This window comes from Oryzias latipes, chromosome 3 (assembly GCF_053564925.1).
Source record: "Oryzias latipes strain Hd-rR chromosome 3, Olatipes_Hd-rR_3.1".
NCBI lineage: Eukaryota > Metazoa > Chordata > Actinopteri > Beloniformes > Adrianichthyidae > Oryzias > Oryzias latipes.
Genome location: NC_136239.1, coordinates 4,433,120 through 4,456,500, shown reverse-complemented (window position 1 = coordinate 4,456,500; position 23,381 = coordinate 4,433,120). Strand labels below are relative to the sequence as shown.

Here is a 23,381-nt window from a genome sequence, read left to right as displayed (position 1 = left end):
TTCCGCCTACGACAGAATCCATTGGCAGTGAAGCAACCAAACGCAGTGTAGTTTTGTGTGTTGTTGTGGCCGAGTGGTTAAGGCGATGGACTAGAAATCCATTGGGGTCTCCCCGCGTAGGTTCAAATCCTGCCGACAACGATACAAGTCTCTTGCACTTAAACTTTACAAACATTTAACACAAATAAAGTTGTGAGCACCATGCCAGCTCGGACCAAGACTACCAAGGCGTATTGGATCTCCTTCAAGATGCGACTGGATGCATCACAATGGAACGTCGCAGGGAGCTTCTTGCCGTCTCATTGTCGTTTGAAAGTAAAAGTACAGGCTTTGTCATGCTGCGTGTTTTTGTCTGTTACTGGTTCACTATGAATTAACTACAAAAAATATTCAGATGGGCACATTTAAGTATCATTTTCTTTATACATGTCTTCCATCATGGGATGAATGCTTTTTAACATGTTAAAGACACCATTTTCATTGGAGTTGGTCTTTAAGGCCTTAGTGCATGACCATCGGATAAACTGAGTTTTAAATCCAAGCTTAAATCCAAGCTCTAATTTCCGCCTATGACAGAATCCATTGGCAGTGAAGCAACCAAACGCTGTACAGTTTCATGTGTTGTTGTGGCCGAGTGGTTAAGGTGATGGACTAGAAATCCATTGGGGTCTCCCCGCGTAGGTTCAAATCCTGCCGACAACGATACAAGTCTTTTGCACTTAAACTTTACAAACATTTAACACAAATATAGTTGTGAGCTCGGACCAAGACTACCAAGGCGTATTGGATCTCCTTCAAGATGCGACTGGATGCATCACAATGGAACGTAGCAGGGAGCTTCTTGCCTTCTCATTGTCGTTTGTTAGTACAAGTACAGGCCTTGTCATGCAGCGTGTTTTTGTCTGTTACTGGTTCACTATGAATTAACTACAAAAAATATTCAGATAGGCACATTTAAGTATCATTTTCTTTATACATGTCCTCCATCTTTGGATGAATGCTTTTTAACGTGTTATAGACACGATTTTCATTGGAGCTGGTCTTCAAGGCCTTAGTGCTTGACCATCGGATAAACTGAGTTTTAAATCCAAGCTCTCATCGGAATCTTTCATTTTTCATTAGGGTTATGTTTGAACATTAGAATGAAGATAAATGTTAGCCAAGTATGCTAGAAATTTACAAGATTCTTGAGATTTAAGGCAAATTTTGAGGCGTTGTGTTTGAGGAAACAATGTGTGGTTGTTGGGGAAATGTAATTGGGCATGGTGGTAAAATGGTTGTCATATTTTCCTTTTTAGAAATGATCCCTTGTTTTAATTGCCAGGAAATGCATCCCAGTGATATCTGCTAAGACAGGAATTGTATTTTTCTGTAGTCAGCTTGGAAAAGAATTTCCGCCTATGACAGAATCCATTCGCAGTGAAGCAACCAAACGCAGTGTAGTTTTGTGTGTTGTTGTGGCCGAGTGGTTAAGGCGATGGACTAGAAATCCATTGGGGTCTTCCCGGCTAGGTTCAAATCCTGCCGACAACGATACAAGTCTCTTGCACTTAAACTTTACAAACATTTAACACAAATAAAGTTGTGAGCACCATGCCAGCTCGGACCAAGACTACCAAGGCGTATTGGATCTCCTTCAAGATGCGACTGGATGCATCACAATGGAACGTAGCAGGGAGCTTCTTGCCTTCTCATTGTCGTTTGAAAGTAAAAGTACAGGCTTTGTCATGCTGCGTGTTTTTGTCTGTTACTGGTTCACTATGAATTAACTACAAAAAATATTCAGATGGGCACATTTAAGTATCATTTTCTTTATACATGTCTTCCATCATGGGATGAATGCTTTTTAACATGTTAAAGACACCATTTTCATTGGAGTTGGTCTTTAAGGCCTTAGTGCATGACCATCGGATAAACTGAGATTTAAATCCAAGCTCTCAACAAATTTTTCATTTTTCATTAGGGTTATGTTTGAACATTAGAATGAAGATAAATGTTAGCCAAGTATGCTAGAAATTTACAAGATTCTTGAGATTTAAGGCAAATTTTGAGGCGTTGTGTTTGAGGAAACAATGTGTGGTTGTTGGGGAAATGAAATTGGGCATGGTGGTAAAATGGTTGTCATATTTTCCTTTTTTAAGTTATCCCTTGTTTTAATTGCCAGCAAATGCATCACAGTGATTTCTGCTAAGAACAGAATTGTATTTTTCTGTAGTCAACTTGGGAAAAAAAAATTCCCCCTTTATCTTATTTATTTATCTTATTTAAGAATATCCGCCTACGACAGAATCCACTGGAAGTGAAGCAACCAAACGCTGTGTAGTTTCATGTGTTGTTGTGGCCGCGTGGTTAAGGCGATAGACTAGAAATCCATTGGGGTCTCACCGCGTAGGTTCAAATCTTGCCGACAACGATACAAGTCTTTTGCACTCCAAACTTTACAAACAGTTACCAGCCATAAGGTTTTGAGCACCATACCACCTCAGACCAGGAAAACCAAGACGTACTCGATCTTGTAGAAAATGTATGTTTTTAGATTTTATTCTTTATTATATTGCAGTTTTGTCTTTAGTGTAAAGTGAACTCATTTTGAACTCATCAGGACTTATTCTCCAGTGACCTTCACTTGTGCTTTGTAGTTGCAGCAGCAACTAGGACTTCTTTGTGCAAATCTAGGAGTTTCCAGAGACGCAATAAATATGTCATGGACTACATTTCTACTATCTGGGTTGAACATCTTATCCTTGGGAAAGTGTTCAGATTCGTGTTCTCATGTGGAGGATGAAGCTGACCTCTGATCTCGTGCCGGTGATGGAGTATTCGTTTGGCCGGTGTGATTTACTCTGGACCAGAAGAGGACTCCTTTTGATCATGGATTGTGTGCGTCGGTGAAGGGCCCCCACCCCTGGAAAGGCGGAGCGGATCTGGAGTTGGCAACCTTCAGATATTGGCCGGTAGAAGCACGAGGGATACCGGCTGACGAATCAGAGCGACCAGGGGCGGAGGATCAGCGGCCATGATCTTTCCGGAAGGCGGAGATTCAAACACATGTTAAAAGGACTGTTTTTAAAGTTTTCCATAGTTCTTAAGAAAATCTACGAGTAATTCGCATGTAACTTGTGCGTCAGTAGATCTTTACTTGAGAATCCAGATATATCTGCATTAATGTTTAATCTGTGCTCTAAAACTATTGTTAGAGAAATAAACTTCGTGTATTTTAAATCCGGTTGAATCCTTGTTTGCTTTACCACTCTCGACTACTGAACACGCATGTATGGAAAGAACTGAAAAGCGAAGATTTATTTCCCACAATCTCCGTCAAGATGCAAGTGGATGTATCACAATGGAAAGTAGCAGGGACCATCTGCCTTCTGCAGATGCTTCTTGACAAACCACTTACTCAGTGGACAATGCCAACTCCAAAAGTTGGTATTCCCGTGTTTCACAATTAAAAAGGAAAAGTTCTCAGAACTTTATCACACTGTTGTGAACTGCAACTTAGATTTAGAAGTACAGACAACTCAATAAATAATGTTGAAGTGTACAACTACCTTAACATTCTGAACTTACTTAAATAGTTTAATTTGAATTGTAGAACTTAGATTACAATTTAATTTAGATTACAACTTGAAAGATTTTGTTAAGTCACAAAATTTAAGTTGGATTTATTACAGTGAAACTTGTCCAGAGGAGAGACAGTGGATATATTGGTAGAAGGATGTTGACTCTGGTGCTGGCAGGCAAGAGGTCTAGAGGAAGACCAAAGAGGAGGTTTATGGATGCAGTGAAGGAAGACATGAAGGTAGCTGGTGTTAGAGCAGAGGATGTAGAAGACAAGGTTAGATGGAGGAAGATGATTGGCTGTGGCGACCCCTGAAGGGAAAAGCCCAAAGAAAATGAAGAAGCTTTTTTTCTGCTTCACAGGTCAAGTTTCTAAACATCCTCGGCTGTAGCTTTACTGTCCCAATCAGAGTAAATGTGACAAAAAGAGTCAATGTGACCAGGAAGCAGAAAAATGGGAATAAATGTTAGCACAGAAAAAAGCAATCAGCCGCCATGACAGCAGAACGGAGTCAAGTCGATTTAGCAGGAGTTGTGGACTTTAGCAGGAAAACATGGACTTTTTATTCAAGCTATATTTAGACTGCCGTTCTATCATTGTTTTCAATTCATGAAGCTGACGTGATTTCACCTCAGTGTGTAGAATTTTTGGAGATTCTGGTGTTTCGCTGAAGGAGCAGCAGCTTTGGAGCAGAGAGCCTGACAGCAGTCAAACACAGTCCCTGAACCCGAGCTGGAGGGTAGACGGAATTAATTGATGATCAGAGGAAACGTGAAGATGATTAGAAAGACCACCACAGTGTTCTGAAACTGCGCATGTGTGCACGGTGCACGGGTAGGATTAATCCTTTCAGGGTAATGAAAGCGTGCAGATTGTTCTCAGCTCTCCTACACCTGGTGCAGGACAGAAATAGCAGCCATGGCGACAGCGACACTGAGTGCATGTGACAAGCGTGTTCGGAGCAGCTGCTGCTCGTTCCGTGGACACTGCATCCATGTGAATGTGACGGCTTAAACCTGTGGGAAGAAGTTAAAGCTCTGGTTGGAAAGGAATCCAGCTGGAATCCCTCCCATGAATGAGAATACTCATTTGTAGGAAGAATCTGTAAAGTTTACCACTGAGAGAGCAGGTGTACTCCCTGGTAGGCAGGTGATTTTGCAAACAGGGTTGAGTGAGCTGTGGAAGCTGAGGCCCAGCATTAGTATGCTCCTGGCAGAGTCTCAGAGACCTTTGTGGTGCTTACACACACAAACGCCTCACTATTGCCATGCAGCAGGCTGGAGCTAAATGACTCGAGTCCAGCGGCTCTCCTCGCTGCTTTATCTTGGGGAGATGAAAGGAAAGTCGTAGCATCACTTTATTACCTGAGGGACAAAAGGGCCGGTCTGTTCAAAGAGGAAACTTCAGCTCTAAAGCCGAAAATGAGTCTGAGCATTACACTTAGTTGGAAACAGAAGCGTATTTTTTATCTTCTGTGTGCTGCAGCCTCAGCTCTTCCTCCAAGCTGTAAAATAACAAGTGTCGAAAGTCGCGACGCAGCTTCGATTCATCCCGCCAATGAAACTGTGACGGACGGCAAACCTTTCGACCGTCTGTTCACTTCAACAAACTTCTCCTTCCATTCGACATCAAAGTTCTGCTATTATTTATTCATTCTTTTATTTTATATTTTTAATATTATTATAAAAATAATAAATAAATAAACTTGTGCGGACTCTTTTTTTTTAATTGTTTAATATGTTTTTATTATTATAAATAAAAAAAAGTTCTGCAGATCCTTCTGACAAAGTAAAAATCTCACCTTTAGCTTTAAGGAGTTCATTCATGTGGTGTTGATGAGGTCAGTGGGAGATGCGTCTATGGTGCACTCAGTTGCCACATGTTCTTCCTCAGTTCCATCAGAACCCCATAAAGGCTTGAAGAAGCCAGCCCTTCTGTTTGTGTGCACTGCATTCTGGTGTCTTACAGACCCACTCCCATCATCTCTATTTTCAAAGGGGTCCTTTAACTATGATTGTGCTGTTTTTGGCCATAATCTAAAAACCTTTGTTGTTTTCTAGAACATAATCTCTGCAGAGTGGCAGCATTTGGCCCACCCAGTGTATTTGCTACGTCACAAATACATGCGACTTTTTTCAAACTGCATTTTTTTGTCTGCTACTGATTCACAGAAATTTGCACAAAGAAATAGTCAGAAATGCACCAACAGGTGTCTCAATGGGCTTGTACCGGTAATTGTAAAGTAAAAATAAAATAATAAGGATCATGAATTCATAGAATTCAATAGGAATATATGTCCTCCATCATCAGAAAAATGCCACAAGAACATGTTAGAAAGACCAACAACACATTTTCACCAGGTGGGGGTCGACTTTAAACCTCAGAGGAACAGTTTGTGGTGCTGTCCAGCTTTTTGGGGATTCTTGTTCTGATTTTTGTCCTTGTGGTTACTGAGGCTGTGATCATCACCAACATCAACTCACAGGAGGTCTGAGGCTGGACGCTGTCTCATCTGTGAGTCAATTAGTGGGGGAAGTCCACCCATCCAGCTCCACGGCTCAGGTAGTAGTTGGCAGCAGGTCTGGGCCTTCCTCCTGACAACTGGCAGAGTGAGTAGAAAGGATGAGGAGCAGTAAAGGATGTCTGGATAACGTCATTTGGCGCAGCAGCAAACTTATGGTGTCAATTCAGCGCCTAAAGTAAAACCGCAAATCAAAACCCCAAAGCCGCGAATCAAAATGCATTAATTGAGAACCTAAACCCACAATTTGCTACCAAAAGATATAACCCAAAGCGCAATCATATTTCTCAGCTGCCAATTTGTTTTACTTAATCTAAAATCGTCGTTTTGAGTTGCGCTTTTATTTTGAAATGGTCTTTTTGAAAAACTATCGTCATTCATTATAAACAATGTTCTCCAGTCTTAGCCATGCTAGCTAGCTCAATGCTAGCGGAGTTTCCAGCTCATTTCATGACTTTTACAGATTAAATAAAGTCGATTTTTTACGACAGTGTCAGGATCGGTCATGTCAAACCTGGGAATAATTTCCTGTGAATTCTCACTAGGATTAATCAAATATTTTTTCAAGAAGTACATTAATGTACAACCTATAAGGTTTCTCAACATTTCCTTAGGGATTACAGAGGGAATTGAACATAGCAACATATTGCTGTGCCAAAAACTAGTATTTGTAAATTAACAGTCAATATCCTTGAACATGATACATACAGTAAAAATACTGGGTCATATTCATGAGATGCATGTTTCTGGTAATTTGCATTTTTTTATGTTATGTTCTTGGAGCTCAGAAAGTAACTCCTTTCCTAGTTGGGAATCAAGTTCACACCTAAAAAACAAAAACAATAAAAAGGTACAATTCTTTATGATTTAGAAACACATTTTTTATTTGAGGTACCTGAACTGTATTCCGAGACCATTTTATTCTCAACTTTAAATATTGCAGGTTTACAGGAAGTTAACTGTCAAAATATGCAGCTACTGAGTATCATTTAAGGTATATATATATATTCTTATTTTAACTTTCTTAAATACTGTGCAATCTTTTCGACATCAAACACAACCAGAATGAATCCATACATAAGGCGTTTTGGATTATAAGACGCACTGTTGTTTATTGAATAAAATGAGGCTTTTAAGTGTGCCTTATAGGATAGAAGATATGGGCGTGAAAAAAAACACTCTCAATGACAACATTCCTTCATGGGGTGCAGAGATCTAAAAGGCTGTTGATGCACAAAATCACAAAGATGGTTTCAGGCAGGATTTTACAGTTGTCCAGGCTGATCTTATCCCCTCAGCCTGGTTACCATGGAGATTTCAATGTGGATTTATAAGATATATGATCTTATCTGGGTTTAATTCAACCTAACAAACAAAGATCAAACACGGGTTCAGACATCCCAGCCTCTCCCAGATGTACACACCTGAATCACTGAGCTGCTCCTTTTTTACCCCAATGTAATAAAAAAAAACAGCAACCTAACCCATCTGGGTGAGCCGATTTGTGTCTTTTGAGTTTACTGTGGATTTATTAACCCTAGGTCTGCACAGCAAATATATGGACTTGAACGTTTGCCTGACGTCTGACGCAACAGGAAAACTGCACAAAAAGCTGACACGTCAAACAAAAGCTGACTTAGTCATGGGATGAAAGAAAGCCAAACAGTAGAAGAGTCGTGTCAGAGTGTCTGTTATCTCAGAGAAACACAAAATCAACTCTACAAATCAAACAAAGTTCTAAATGACCTGCTTTTCTTTCAGACACTGGAATTAATGAGGAAGGATTAATGGCTTAATCGGTACTGAATGACCTTTTTTTTCCAATTTACAGCTTCTGTTGGAAAAAGGGAGCTTTTGAGTTTCTGCTGTAGCTTTGATTCAGTAATTATGTGGAGAGATCAGAGAGCAGTTTCACTGAGAACACTGAGAGGTGAAAAGGACTGCACTGGAAAAAAAAAAATCCTTCTCCGTCCATGATTTCAGAAAATGTGGCCGCTGTCTCTGAGTGAACATCCACCAAAGTCTGTGAACCAAAATCTCCCAGCTTTTCTTAAACATCCCTTTTTTTCATTAGGAGGCGACTGCTGGCTTTGAAATTCAGAGTTTCTTTCTTGCTGTCAGAGTTTGACTGGTCTGCTGGCGTCCAAAAGGAATCAGGAAGTTCAAAGTCTTGCATTCCTGTGCTTTCCAGCAAACATCGGTCAGAGGAGCTCAAGCTGAAACGGCAGGCTGTCATATCTTTGACAAACCCTGTGGAACATCAGCACCAGCTTTTAGTTTCACTGAAACATTTTACATTCTGGGATGGATAGAATAAAAAACTAGTGTTAGAAGAACAGGTAGATCCAAATGCAGCGGGTTTATAGCTCAGCTAAAAGTCTAAGTAACTCTAAGTAAAAGATACATAAGGGTCAGGCAGGAGTCAATAACAGGCATGAGATCATCAGAGGATAGACAGGATGGTCAAAATCGAGGTGAGTGTCGGAGCAGGCGGCAGGCAAACAGGGTCAGGATCAGAATACACAAGGTCAGGTCCATAATAACGCTCGGTAAAGGAGGCAGAGTGGCACAAACAATACTTTGCACTAAGTTCAGCTCAGTGAGAGCCTAAGTATGCTGTGGTTGATTGAGTGAATGAGAGTCAGGTGGGTAGCAAGCAGGAAGTGCACGCTGAATGTGCTGGGAGATGAAGTGCTTACTAGTGCTAGTGCTTACTCTGGAGACTGCTCCCGCCAGTGACCAGAGGGGGAGACAAAGTTCTGACTTCTGACAACTAGAGTCATTATTTTTTAAGTATATGTGCTAAGGTGTCCTGTGGAGGGTGCTCTGGGCCATTGGGGTCCATAGGGCCTTACTGATTGTCCGATCTCTGTATGACCGGTGCTGGAGCTTAGTTCACATAGCCGGTAGTAAGTTGAACCAGTTCCCGGTGCATGTTGGACTCCAGCAGGGCTGCCCCTTTATCATCGATTCTGTTCATAATTGCCAGTTCTGTTCAAAATCTTTATGGACAGAATTTCTAGGTTCAGCCAGAGGGGGTCTGGTTAGGATTTCCTCCCTGCTCTTTGCAGATGATCTTGTCCTGTTGGCTTTATCCAGCCAGAACCTCCAGCATGCATTGGAGCATTTTGCGGCAGAGTGTGAAGCGGCTGGAATGAGGGTCAGCACCGCCAAGTCTGAGGCCATGGTTCTTGACCGAAGAAAGGTAGTTTATTGTCTCTGGTTGGGTGGACTGCTCCTGCCCCAGGTGGAAGAGTTTAAGTATCTTGTTCATGAGTGAGGGAAGATCGGAGCGTGATGTGCTCAGGCGGATTGAAGTGGCATTCCAGGGACCTGGTGCCACTGACTCTTTCTACCATTAGGTAGTTTTTACGGAGGAGATGTGGCCGGGCTCCAATTTCCTGGAGTCAATGGTTCTGTTTAGCTTCTGCAGAGTTTAGGCCAAACATGATAGTCATGACTCTGTTCTGTTCGAGAAAGAGTGAGCACCAGAGAGACAGAACTTCAGAAGACCACACAGTTCTGGTACGTAGGTGGGTCAGACTGGTTCAGGCCCTTTAACACCATCCGTCCTTCTGTCCAGACAAAACCAACTAGTGGAGCCAGGTAGGTTAATGGTTCAGAAAATTGTGCATTTTGGAGTACAAGCGTATGATTGTAACTCATCTCCTCTTTCAGAAAAGAACGTAAGTCCAGTGAAACATCCAAAATGGCAGCCATTTTTTAAAGATGACAGCCATAAACTTAATATGGCCGCCATAATCAATATCTATTTGCCCATGTCTCAACAATATGGGCTGTTCCTGCACAAAATGCAGTCTTTAACCCTTGTGCTATCCTAGGCACTTTAACAGTGGGGTCATCTAGACCCTGCAAGACAGTGCTCTACACCTTTTTTGTTTTTTTTAATTTTTTAACTTGTCCTGTCCAACAGCTGGGCAGACAGATGAGACTGAGGGCCTCTTATGTTGGACATATTTTACTTTAACAAGAGGGGCTATTAATCTTCAGACAAACCAAAGGTATGTCTGAAGATTAATTGAGGCCAAACTTTATTGATTTCAACCATGTTTGAAAATCTTTGGTGTTGGACCGGACAGAAAAGGAAAGAAGGGAAGAAGAGAGAGGGATGTTAGAGGGGGGGGGGGGGGGGGGGGGGGTAAGACCATGAAACAGGATAGAGCAGACAGGTTTACTGGTTGTTTATCATTACGGTAAGGTTCAAGTGTAGTACAAAAAGGGCGGGGCCTGTCCACACACACACTCAAATGTTATCAACATACCTGCTGGCTGAAAAAATGTCCACATGTCAACATGCACACAAAACAGATAGTGTTCACACACGCATACCTATGCGTTTAAACCAACTAGTGTGAAATCTTACATTCATTCAATCATGCAAACTATTAGTGCAAATGTGAGCTAACACCTGTGCTCAGGTGAGTGTTTATGTTCTTCTAAAATGGATGGTGGAATGTGAAAAGAAGGAGGAGGAGGAGGCCCCCCCCCCCAGACCCCTGCCGCAGCAGCAGCGGCAGCCGGAACCCCCAACGCCACATGGCAGCAGGCAGGGGACAACCGCCCCCCGGGCGACCAAATCCGCCACCCAGGCCAGGACCAGCAGGACCGCCGCGAGGCCCCCAGAGCCAGAGAGCAGGGAAGCACGGGGGGAAAGAGAGCGCCGCCACACCTTTTTTTTAAAAATAATTTGAGATCTTCACTGGTGTCCATGGATTACATGAAATCCTCTTCACCTTTATCCACCTTTGTCATGGTAGGGAGAACACGTCAATGTAAGGATCAGGTCATCTGGACCCCATAGGATAGCACAAGGGTTAAATGTGAGGGTTGCCAACAGAATACTGATATAAGAATTCTGAATAAGCAATAATACTGAATAAGCAGGACCCAAAAGAAGATGGGGATTAGGTTAGAAGTAGTTCAGCTTACTGAACGTAGAATAAAGGATGGCTTATCCGGTGGAGAGGCAACTGGCAGATGGGCAGTAGGTCCAGAGCTGGTGGTTGATGGCGTAGAGGGGAAGAAGTCAGAAGGATCTGACGAGGCTTGGCAAGGCTTGAAGAGACTAGAATTGAATTGGCTTGACAACAAAGGACTTGGCATAAAGAGGCTTGACTTGGTTTGGCTTGATGCTGCTAGGTTTGGCTTGGCTTCAGTAGAGATTGGTCTAGTCTTCCACAGAGAAGCAGACGAGCCGACAATGGCTGGAGGGCGTGAAGGACTGATAAAGGTTGTCTGAATAGTTGTAGAACAGGTGCGTGTGACCAGATCTTCAGGCAGAAGACACCAAAGGTGGATTAATTGACGGTAGTTGTGCGAGGGCGACCCCAACACCTGACAATATTTTAAAATCTTGGATTGTCTTGTGGCCAACGTGCTTTCATCAAAGAAGAGATCCTAACGTACATCCATGCCACATTTGTTGTTTTTACTACAAACTGGCATGATTTGCTCGAACCGAGACAGATCCAAATGCTGGAACCCGGAAGGAAAACACAGAAGATTGAAAGGCAAGTTAGAAATTTTATTTTCCAGGATGTAGATTCAATGACGAAGATGGCGGCTGGAGCAGCAGGTGAACAGTAAGTGGTGGAACAGGAATCTTGACTTGAAGTTGTGGCTTAGCTGGAGGTTTCCTATAGTTGCTGGGCTGGAGGGTAGGTGTGACCATGCGCGACCAGACTAAGCACCATAGAGGAGCAACGAACTGGCGATGAATGCTGGGGCTGGATCTCCTTAAGAAGGCTGAAGGGTTGATGAGTTGAGTGATCACAGCTGGGAATCCTCAGGAGCAGAGCAGAGAAGGGAGGGCGAGGAGAGCTTCCTGAGGCACCATGACACAAACTGCACAATTATGTTAACACTTAACATGGATCCATTACATGTATGAATCTAAAGTCTTTAAAAACTAATTCTGCTGTCTTTGAAAAGCTTTTTTATTGCTCTTATTGTGAGAAATTCAAGCTTTATTGAATACAATTCCTCAGCTGAAGTGCCTACATGTCTATTCCATTTAAACATGTTCCACTGTGTGCAAGCGAGAGATACATTTCGCTGATGACTGTGTTTTGAAGATGATTTATGTGTGTTTATTTGTTATGCTCATTCGTTCGTACTGACATTTGTGGTAATACCATTTAAGGTAATAAGAAAGCGTCTCTGTGTTATCAAAACTGTGTCGCCATCGATCCAAGAGACACACATACAATTGTAAAACTTAGGAATGACATGCCTTCAATTAAACAGCCTACATCAGTTGTAATTGTTCAAACAAACAAAAAGAAGTTCCTGCAACAGAAACAAAAAGGGGATTTGTGTCAAATCAATCATTTAATTGATTTATGAACTTGTGAACCCAAATGGGTTTCGGACTTTGGCAGATGTTGTATTGAGAATCACAAACAAAGACACAACCACACTGATTTACTGTTGAATTCAATAGAAGCTTTTGAGGGACAGATCCACAGGTCCTGTAGGTGGAGCGTCTTCGATTGCAGCATCTGTATCCGGTTCTGGCTGTGGTGATGCGCCTCCTGCTTTTCTATTGCTTCTGTGGGAGAATCGAAAAGATGAACCTGCAGTTCAGATTAGCGTTTGTACTGCTTCTGTCAACCACCACCTCTGCTGTCAGCTGACACCGTGCCACAATGGGCCTATGGCATCTGTTGGGACAACTAGAGGATTAGCTGGACAATGCTGGTATGCGGTAGTGGGATCTTCCTGATGAAAAGGACTAAACACAACAGCCCAAATACCTCATTGAAAAAGATCTGAAGGGAGTATTGCTGCTTGAGAGTTTGATGTTTTTCTTGGTTCGGGGCTCCGATTGAGCCGGTGTGGTCTGTGATCAGACTTGTGTCACCATTTTGCTAAAGTAAAGATGGCTCATTAGGCTAGGGAAGGAAGCTGCTGACAAAGTTGAGGAGAAAACATCTGACATGCAGCTCAGACAGCCAAAGGACAGCTGCTCAACGACGGCTGTCACACTAAACAAACCCCGGTCCCACAGACAGCCCACTGCCGGATGGCGCCACCTGAGGGAGCAGGGAGGAAGAGTTCCCAAAAAAGCTTCTGGAAAAGTTACAGCATGAAGTTCAGGTGTGAGTCTCAGAGATGTAAACAGTGGCAGAAGCCCTCAGAGTGTCAAGTGTTCATGAAATAATTACCTGCTGCCGTTAGCAGCATGTCATGCTGGCTCCTGGTGCTGTCACTCAGACGAGCCACCGGCTACACACTGAAAACCACAAATATGACCAACCTGACGCCCGCTCTCATCTGGCACAGGAAACTGTCTGCCAGCGAGACTTCCTGTGGACAATCAATTTATCTCACAGATCTTTATCTTCTGTGTCAGATCATTGTTTTTTGCACCCCATGTCTGCCCTGCACATCTATTACTCTGTTTTTTTTTACTTACAGTTTAGAAATTTTTCTTGGATTAATAGAAAGCATTGAACCCTTGTGCTATCCTAGGCACTTTAACGTTGGGAGTTGGGTCATCTAGACCCACTAGACAGTGCTCTGAACCTTTTTTCTTCAATGATTTGTGATCTTCACTGGTGTCCATGGATTACATGAAATCTTTCCACCTTTATCCACCTTTGTCATGGTAGGGACAACATGTCAATGTGAGGGTGGGGTCATCTAAGATAGCACAAGGGTTAAGGGCATCAATAAGTGAAACATTTTTACAAAGAGGCCTTAAAAAACATCATCCCTTTATTATTTCGAAGACCCAAAAAGCAAAGCGCAAAGATTCAGAAGAGAACCAACACACAGTGAAAAAGGAGTCACTCACTCAAAGAGCCAGGGGCCCCTCGTAACATCGACCCCTCACTGAGAGTCACTGTTCAAGTGAAACGGAAAAGAACAGATGTTACTGAATCGGCACCTAAAGAATAGCCGATCTTCGTGTCAATACTCACATGGTCCAGTGAGGTGCAGTCAAGTCAGGCTCGGCATCACCTGTCATTGTGATAAAATAGAAAAACGTACATTAATATTATTAATATTATTTTCCACTGATCCATGTTAAAGATACATTTTCAGTTGACTCCACACGTTTTCCACAGTTTCTGAAGTTAAAATCTCAGAATTTGTGTGTTGTGTGATCACACAGAGCGGGTGAGGCTCTGGAGTTCTCCGCCTCATGTCTGACTGCAGGACTCAGTTTTAACAGAGTCGTGTCGTCAGGACGCCACGGGCGGAGAACAGGCTGCCGATGAGGCGAGCCTCGCCAGCAGGGGGCAGGCATGAGCTGACAGCTGCTTTGCAGGAGAAACAGAACAGACCGAGGACGTCTGTCTCCATTGAGAGGGAGAAATTCATTAAACTAAGGGAAATAAGGAAGACTTTTCCAACAGATCATAGAGCTTTATGTGGAGAAGGATCGGACTCAATATGTGAGGCCAAACATGGTTTTTAATTTTTGTTTTTTAAAAATACTATGGGAGTAAGTGGAGAAAAATCTTAAGTATTTGAAAACTAAAACGTTAGGCCTAAAAGAATATTTTCATGATCATTTTCACAGACAACATTTGATAAAACTGATTAAAGCTTCAGAATTTGAAGTTGGAAAAATCCGAGAAATAGTTTCTGAGGGTCAAATGTTTGCTGAACACATCTGTATGCTTTCAAGTTGTTTACAGTATATATGAATAATTTATGCACAATAGTGTTCTATCCATGTCTATGACAGAAATATTGTCTGTAGCACAAATATGTTCTTGTGTGTATCTTTTATGCTGTCACCTGCTGTTGGCCTCACCTGCCATCAACCTCACCACACGTCACTGACATGGTTATGAGCTCTGGGTCATTACTGAAAGCAGAGACCTTTCCCCCACCCAAAGGCGAAGGGACATGACCCTCTCATCCACCAGGTTGAACTCCAACACCTGGCGGCTGAGCTGGGGGTTCACAGCCCACACCAGCCCGGGCTGTGTGTGATGTTGAGCCCAGCTCTGTCTAGCCAGTATCTTTCAACCTCCTGCACCAGTTCAGACTCCTTCCCTCCCACAGAGGTGACGTTGCATGTTCCAAAAGCCAAGTTCCAGAAGTGGGGTTTGGGCCGCCGAAGCAGCCACCTTTGACTGCCAACCAAACCACATTTGATCTCTCCTGCAGGCAGTGGGCCCATTGGAGAGTGCAGCAACGAGCATTCCCTGAACCTGTTAATCAATATGCTGACAAACTCCCACTGACTCCCATTGTCAAACATATATGTTCCTAATATTATGGTCTATCCGTCTCTTAGGGAACACACCAGAAAAATTATTTCTCAAGAAAATTAAACTCTTAATTTAGGAAAAGCTCAAAATTTCAAGTTACCTCTTCTGACACGTTTGCGGGCTTTGTTTTGGCTCTTCTTTCCACTCTTGCCTCTTTTTTTCTTCTTTTTTGGTGTTCCTTTCTTATTTTTTCCCTTCTTTTTCTTCTTCTTCTCCTCTTCATCTGAAGATGAAAACTCAGACGAAGAGTCAGAGGAAGAATTGCTGCATGAAGAGACACTCCAGTCAGAAGAAATGCTTGATGAACTTGCAGATGAACGTGACTGAACTTTGGAAGTTTTTTCTTTTTTCCCATGCAGCATTATGTCATTTGTGGAGGCTTGTGGAGGATATTTTGCTGCAGAACTAAATATAATTGTTGCAACCCAAAAGCACAGTGCAAATTTTTATCTATTACTTTTATCAAGGAAAGACAACAACACTGCTTGTAGAATGAGGTGTTGCTTGCACATACCTAGCTGTTCTTTCAGAAAATCTTTCTCAGCTGACAGCTCTTTGATGAGCTCCTCCTGCCTCTGAACTTTTTCTGTCAGCTTTTTTATGTCTTGTTGCGGTTTTTTTGCAACAAGGTGGGTAGTAGGTGACACTTCAGCCAGATCTGTGAGGGAAAAAAATACAAGTTTACCATTCAAAAGACTATTTGATTAGGAATGGGTATCGAGCCGCGGTACTGAACGAGCCCCGGGGCAACATTCTTCAAGACCACAGTATCGTTAAGATCTGACCTCAACGGTTCTGCTATCGGTACTGGAGAAGTCACATTTTGTGTTGCATGTTTGTGTCACACAAGATATAAGCTAGAGCTGTGACAGTGTGGGATTTTTGATGAAGCAGCAGGAGTCGCGGTGTCTCAATTAACCGCCCCCGTTATAACCATAACAATACCCATCTCTATATTTGATATTGGTAGAAAACATGAAAACAATTCAAAGAATCAGAATCATCAACATGAAAAAATGATCATTGTTTATTTATGATCTCAAAATCATAATTGCTGCTCATTTTAAAGCTAATGATTTGCATGTTTGTTCCATAAATAAGACCGAGCCTATACTTAACTTAATGACTGTCACTGAAACTGAAGTTGCTCAAACAATCATGTCTCTTAAGTCAGTGTTTTTCAACCTTTTTTGAGCCACGGCACATTTTAACCTTGACAAAAATCCCGCGGCACACCAGCATCCCAAAAAAAAAAAAAAGCAGAAACTCATAGTCTGTTTTGATCTACAGCCCCGCCCCCCCCCCCGGCAATCTGACGTGCATTTTTGTGATAATTGTGGCAGAAAAAGCAGGAAGTTGCAGTTGCAGATGTTTTTTCTAAAAGATATAATAAAAGTTAAGTTACATACAAACTGTATGTTCGTTGTGGTTTCAAGACGTGTAACAAGGACGACTCATTGTACACTGAGGCGCTGTCCCTTTAAGCCAATGCATCATGGGAGATGTAGTGTGAAAACTGCCAGAAAACTGCAGAAAGACTCGCGTCTCTGAGCTTCATGGTTTTGTTCACTTGTTCCACGGTCTGATACCGGATTCTGTGGAAAGCTACACCGCTAAAGACGAGCTTTAGCTGGTGTTTTTGTTGGAACTGAGTGAGTTATGAGCTAAATTGGAACAAGGAAGTGAATACTTTAAACACTTCTGATTGGTCAGACTGATGACATGTGATTAAGCCTTCAAGAATGATTGGTGGAGTCGTGGAGACAGTAAAAGCTGCAGGACTTTTCAGATAACAGTTATAGCTGCAGCTATTTCGCGTTACCGTCATTCTTATAAAAATGTCTTTAATAGAATCAAATAAACACAAAGAAAAAAGTATTTTATGATCTTTCATATTCCTAACTACTCAGTGTTTTATCAGGACCTGTTTGGATGAACAAAGAGCTGATTTCCTGGAGATGGGAAACGTTTTTAGATCAATTAATGAGGGGAATTTCTCACAAAAACACTGTCTTAAGTCAAGCAGAACAAAAGATATATTCGGTATGGATACTTTTGTGCTCAAAGAACTCTGCTCATCCTTAACATCTCCCTTAACCACTATTCTCAATCAATCCATCTCTGAATCCATATTTCCAAGCGCATGGAAGTCATCAGTGGTGATTCCAATCTACAAAAATGGCGACTCCATGTTGCTTTCAAATTACAGGCCCATCAGTATCATACCCACAGTGTCCAAGATCACAGAAAAACTTATTGCCCAACAAATCATTGAACACCTCAACAATACATCTTTTTCTCTTCATCCAATGCAGTTTGGTTTTAGAGCTCTGCACTCAACAGAGACAGCCAACTGCTTTTTCACAGAAAACATAAAACAGCTGTTGGATAAGGGGGGTGTAGTTGGGGCTGTGTTTCTTGATCTAAAAATAGCATTTGACACTATAAATCATAAAAAGCTACTGACTAAACTAACCAAATTCAGTTTCTCCTCAAGTACCATAAGATGGATAAAATCGTATTTGTCAAATAGATCCCAGTCAGTTAGGATAAATCACTATCATTCCTCACCTCTCCCTATCTCTACAGGTGTCCCGCAAGGTTCTATTTACTTTTTTCACTCTCCATCAATGATCTGCCCTCTGTTTGTTCAAATGTCTTCACTCAGATGTATGCTGATGATACTGTCATTTATTCACGTGGCAATAACACATCTGAGGTGGCAGAGAAGCTCACTGAAACGATGGGACATGTGGCAAAATGGTTGGAGCAGTCAAGTCTATGTCTCAATGTAAACAAAACAGTTGCAACGTTCTTTTCCAAAACAAACCGTAAAAATATTCAGGCTGATGTTTTGTGGCAGGAAAGAAAATAGACATTGTTGAAAAGTTTGAATACCTTGGGATTTTAATTGATACAACTTTCAATTTTAAATCACAAATTCAAAAAGTTTGTAACCGTGTGAGGTCTAACCTGTCCAATTTTAGATTTATTTGGGCAAATTTGTCACTGCAAGCTGCCACAATGTTCATGCATGCATGATTTTATCACACATGACATATTGTCTCACTACATGGTCACAGGCAAACAAATCAGCATTAAAACCTCTGGAGTCACTTTACAAACAAACAATTAAAGTACTGGATAGAAAACCAATAAGACATCATCACTGTGACATTTTACACTGCCCACACTTTATTATACTGGGAGAATTTCATCAAGTATACAAAACTATGCCTATTCTATAAAATCATTAACGGTCTGTCATCCCCTCCACTCAGTCAGTTTGTTAAAATAAGATCCTCCCAAAGAGTGACTCGAGGGTCGGGTCAACAAGACTGTATAGTTCCTCTGAGGAGAAGTGCCTTCAGCCAGAGCGCCTTCTCCGTAACAGCAGCACAGGAATGGAACTCTGTCCCTCACATCATAAGACACATCACCACATAAACTCTGTTTAAAAAGAACCTAAAAAACTGGCTCATATCACAGCAAACATGTTCACATTGAACTGGATTAACACCTGCCCTTCCTCCTCCCCTCTATCACCTTTGTGTCTTTTATACTTGTTTTTTATGTTTTCACTATGTGCATGTTTTTATTAGTATATGTATTTTAGATTATAATTTAATTGTAAATGTATATTTTTAATTAATGTACTTAATTGATGTTTTTAGGTTTTTAGGTTGACAATTTTTAACACCTGTCCGGGGACTATGGATGAAAAATAGCCTTTGGGCTAATTCTGGCGCATTGCAGTGATGCTTTTAATGTGCACTGTCCCTGTTAAATAAACGAATAAATAAATAAAATAAATAAAAAGTACAGCTGTTTTACCGTGTTGTGGAGTGGGGGGGTGTATATGCTGGGGACCGCGCATGCGTGTGTGAGAGGAGGAGGGAGCGGATGCAGCGAAGGAGGGAGATGAGCATGTGCAGCGTGAGAGGGGGGTGTGTGTTCGGAGGAAGGAGAACCGTAATAAAGAGAAGGTGTCCCCCCAGAAAATCTGTTGGAGTCTTTATTAACAGTGTAATTGCGGCTGTGCTCCTAGCTGCCTGCAACCACCACCCCTCCCATTCTCCTCACACACGCGCCTTTTTCTCTAAGACTACGTTCACACTGCAGGCCTTGATGCTCAATTCCGATTTTTTGAAAAAATCCAATTTTTTTGCAAGGCCATTCACATTTCCAATTAAATCCGAACTTTTGTGATCTCCAGTGTGACCGTGAAACGACCCAAAAGGGACCCGCATGCGCAGAAGAGTACTCAACGGTGAACGACGTCACTCGTTGTTTGCTGAAGTAGCTAACGTTAACAATGGATGTCAACAACAGTGTTGTCAACAACGGGGCTCTTTTTGCATTATTATATTTATTTTCACGAAGGAGCCAGCACAATTACGATCTTCTCATTTTAAGAAGGCATTGGAGCCGGGATGGTCTGGACCCACTGTTGTGGAACGGGGATGTGTATGTGCTGGGGCCGCGCGCACGTGTGTGTGTAAGAGAGAGAGAGAGAGAGGAGAAGAGCGCGTGCAGTGGTACAGAATGGGGGGGGGGGGCGCATTCATGTTGTGTGTTACGGAGGACGGAGTACTGTGATAAAAGAAGGCTCCCCCCAGAATAAATGCTATTGACTCTTTATTAACCCTTTCTGTAGGATCTAAGGGTCAGAACGGGGAAGTGAACCCTGGAGGAGGATCCGCCTTCTGTCCCCCACGCTTCTGACCATGGTCGGAAAGGGAGACAGAAAAAAAAGTCATAGAGGGAAAGGTTCAACACCACGCTCGTCCATTTCGCTGGAAATATTTTCAAAAATTGTTAGGTTGCGATAAGAGCCCTGAAGTTTGTCCTGAATAGAGCTGTCACCCCAAATATTAATCAATCGCGGTGACCTGGCTTCCCTTCCACTGACTGGTCTCAGCAGCATCGTCCGCCATGGTTGATGTTTATGTTCTAGTTCCCGCCTACTTCAACGCAGAATTATGACGTCTGTAGCGTATCGATGACATACGGGTCGGATTCATGTGGCCTGGCCGGTCAGACGGAGGTCGATACGTATCGGATTCAGGACCACATACCCAAGTGGCCTGGGTCACATTTGAAAAGATCGGATCTGTGTCTTTCAGAAATTGTTTCTTCTCATTCATTATTAGTTATATGTATCGTATGTATTGTGACATGCATATGCGTGTAATTTTGTAAATTCAGGCCAAATAGGAGAAGCACTCCTGTAAATAGCAATATCCCTAACTTCTTGTGAGTAGTGTGCTACGTCCCTCTTCAGGGAGGAGGGAGAAAATGTGTAACATAAAGAAAAAAATAATAACCGGGCGGGGTTAAAGTTGGCCACAGCCGAATCCGATAAGTATCCCAATATATGGTACCACAGCCATTTTTTTAGGTGACACACATAAAGAACCAAGGAAACTAAATGAAACGAACCAACAAAACACCAAAGGTGGAATAAATGACTGTATAACTTGAACTCTTAGGCTTTATAGCAGGAAAACTACGACAGAAAAGCAAAACACAAAGTTATTTGAAATGCAAACAGAGACCACAAGAGGAAATGTAAGAAAAGGACAAAACCAGGATAAACTAAGAGGGAAACTGGAGACTTTTATACGCTAAGGTCAGGCAGACAGCAGGGGCGGGCTGAAGAACAAATTCCTCTCAGGAATTCAGCCGCCACTGGAGCAGAGGATCCTGGAAGCCTTTAAAGCTTCCCTCCCAGCCAGGTGATCGGTGGAAAGTGGCAGCTTCAATCAGCTCTGCAGGGGGAGCGGAGTCAGCAGCTACAAAGGAGCTGGGTCTCTGCAGGGGCTAAAACTCAAACACATACACACACAAAACAAGCAGACTAGACCAGGGGTCCTAACATAGTGTATAACATTCTGATTACAGCGGTGGCTGTTCATGCTAGCTGTAAACTGCAAGTCTAGATGAACTTCTCTGAGGAATCCCTCCCTAGCAGGAACCCCTCAGTTTGAACTTTCTGCTTTACTTTAGTTACACCCTAAATTACTTTAATCTTTTTCAGAAACCAGCTTTGCGCTGAAGCCAAACTTCCGTCTGTTCTGCTGGAAGCAGTTTTGCAGTTTTTACCTTTAAAACTTACCAAAACAGCATCGTCGACCTTCAATGACGGCTCCTTTTGAAACAGTCAAATGTTACCTCTTTCCGCTATATTTGTGGTTTTCTTGAGCCTGCTTCCTTCTTTTTTTCTGTCTGTCATATATGTTTACTTCCATACATCTTTTAAAAACACGTACGTCTCACTCTTCCTTTTTATTCTTGGTAATAGACGTTGTTATGAATTCCAAGCTTTTTAACGCCTGCTACGTTTGTTTTTTTCTGCTCGGGCATGAAAAGCCTCCTGCTGCCGTCGGCTGGAACCATGGCGGTTCTTTTGGAGGGCTGGGAACACTCACATGCGCTGCTGTGTTTGTATGTCTGCAGGATAATTCACATCAGTAAACACAGATGCTGTCAGGTGATTTCTGTTTTTCCTCCCTGGTTTTGGCGTCCTCTCTTCATCCACGAGCTCACAGCACGCTCTCTAGTGTCTTTAGTTAATGAAGTGATATCTTACGCTTGTTCATTCATGAAAACATGCCCCCACTGGGCCGCACAACCCAATGATTTACATGCTAATTTCATTTGGAGTTGTTTTGGGCTGATATCTTTTGGGCGGGTGCCTAACCCCCCCCACCCCACCCCATTAGCTCTGGGAAATAGGTTCTTTCACACTTTCCTTTTCCCAGACTGTTTTGTATGTAGATGTATTCATCTAGCTGCTGCTGCTGCTGCTGCTGCTGGTTGGAGTGATCTGCTCTCACTCCTCGCCTCCATGCAGAGTCCATCAGCTGAATAACTGAAGCTGGATGTGAATAACAATCAACACCGTCTGGCTGTGTGATGCTGGTCACACTAATGGGACAAAATGTCTGAAAAAAGTGGGTGGGTTTTTAAATGAGCTTTTTTAATCTTTGAGAAGGAAACTCTTTAGATTGTTTCTTAAAAATTAAAGTTATACGACACTTGTTATAAACCCAAAAAGTCCATGATGATCTGCAGCACAAGTTCTAATTTGTGTTAGACGTTAGACCAGGATCTTGCTGTCACTCTGGCCATTCCAATTTTGCATTTTGCTTGGTTTAAACACTGTTACACTCAAAAAAATAACTCATTGGATGAACTCAATTTAATTGTGGGCAGGATTTCCATCCAATCAATATGAGTAGCCCCACTTCAAAGGAAATTCTTCCATGTAATGAATATATAGTTAGACAAACTCAATTTTTTTAAGAATGGCAAGGCAAAAAACAGTCATCTGAGACCAGTATTTAGCCGGTCTTCAACTTGGAACCTAGCGTGCCAATCCCGCTGACTAACCCACTGAGCTGATACCTTTGTGGCATCATTATGCCGCCACTATAAACACGTAGAATCATTTTTTCTATAAATGAGGTTCGTCGTGTATCGTCTTATTGGGAGAAGCCGAGTTGAAATGATTCCACAGTACGTTTTTTCCGTGGAAAAACACGAACGAAAGTTTTCTCTCTTCGAAAAGCCGAAGGATTTGAAGGACCAAAAGTCATAGCAGGCATGAGACGAAAGAGCTGAACATTTTAATAGTTGAATGGTTAAAATAGGTGAAAAATTGTAGCCGTAAAACGGCAGAAGGTACTATAAGAAGAATAAATAGAGAAACAGGAAAACAGCATTCAACATGTGCACAGCACGCCCCTTACTTGAACTCCATTATTCTGGATTACTGGAGTTTATAGGTGAAACTAATAATACATTTTGTGTTAGGTCAATTAAATGTAGACACATTATTTTAAAATAAATATATTTAAGTAAAACAAACAGTATTTAATTGTGTTACATGAAAAGGTGGCTTGAATCGTTTTTTTGAGTGATAGGCAAGAACGATTACTGATCATTACTGATGATTTATCTGTCTTTCTTAGGTGTGTGTATTAGCAAGAGTACGTATCCCAATATATGGTACCACAGACAATATTTAATTGTATTTTTTTTT

General features: G+C 42.0%; 1 long non-coding RNA gene and 2 other non-coding genes across 4 annotated transcripts; 2 read left to right on the top strand and 1 right to left on the bottom strand.

The window, feature by feature from the left end:
- The first annotated feature begins 59 nt into the window (after positions 1-59).
- On the top strand, positions 60-141 carry trnas-uga (transfer RNA serine (anticodon UGA)). Its single transcript has one exon. It is a non-coding gene; the product is annotated as a tRNA-Ser (tRNA).
- A 479-nt stretch (positions 142-620) lies between these two features.
- Positions 621-702, top strand: trnas-uga (transfer RNA serine (anticodon UGA)). Its single transcript has one exon. It is a non-coding gene; the product is annotated as a tRNA-Ser (tRNA).
- A 10,904-nt stretch (positions 703-11,606) lies between these two features.
- On the bottom strand, positions 11,607-16,617 carry LOC110016954 (uncharacterized). Of its 2 annotated transcripts, XR_002872476.2 has the most exons (4): positions 15,849-16,617; positions 15,435-15,598; positions 14,030-14,069; positions 11,607-13,950 (listed from the first exon to the last, which is right to left on the bottom strand). It is a non-coding gene; the product is annotated as an uncharacterized LOC110016954 (long non-coding RNA). The 2 variants fall into 2 exon arrangements; XR_013655054.1 differs by having other exon boundaries at positions 15,435-16,617.
- Between the last annotated feature and the right edge of the window lie 6,764 nt (positions 16,618-23,381).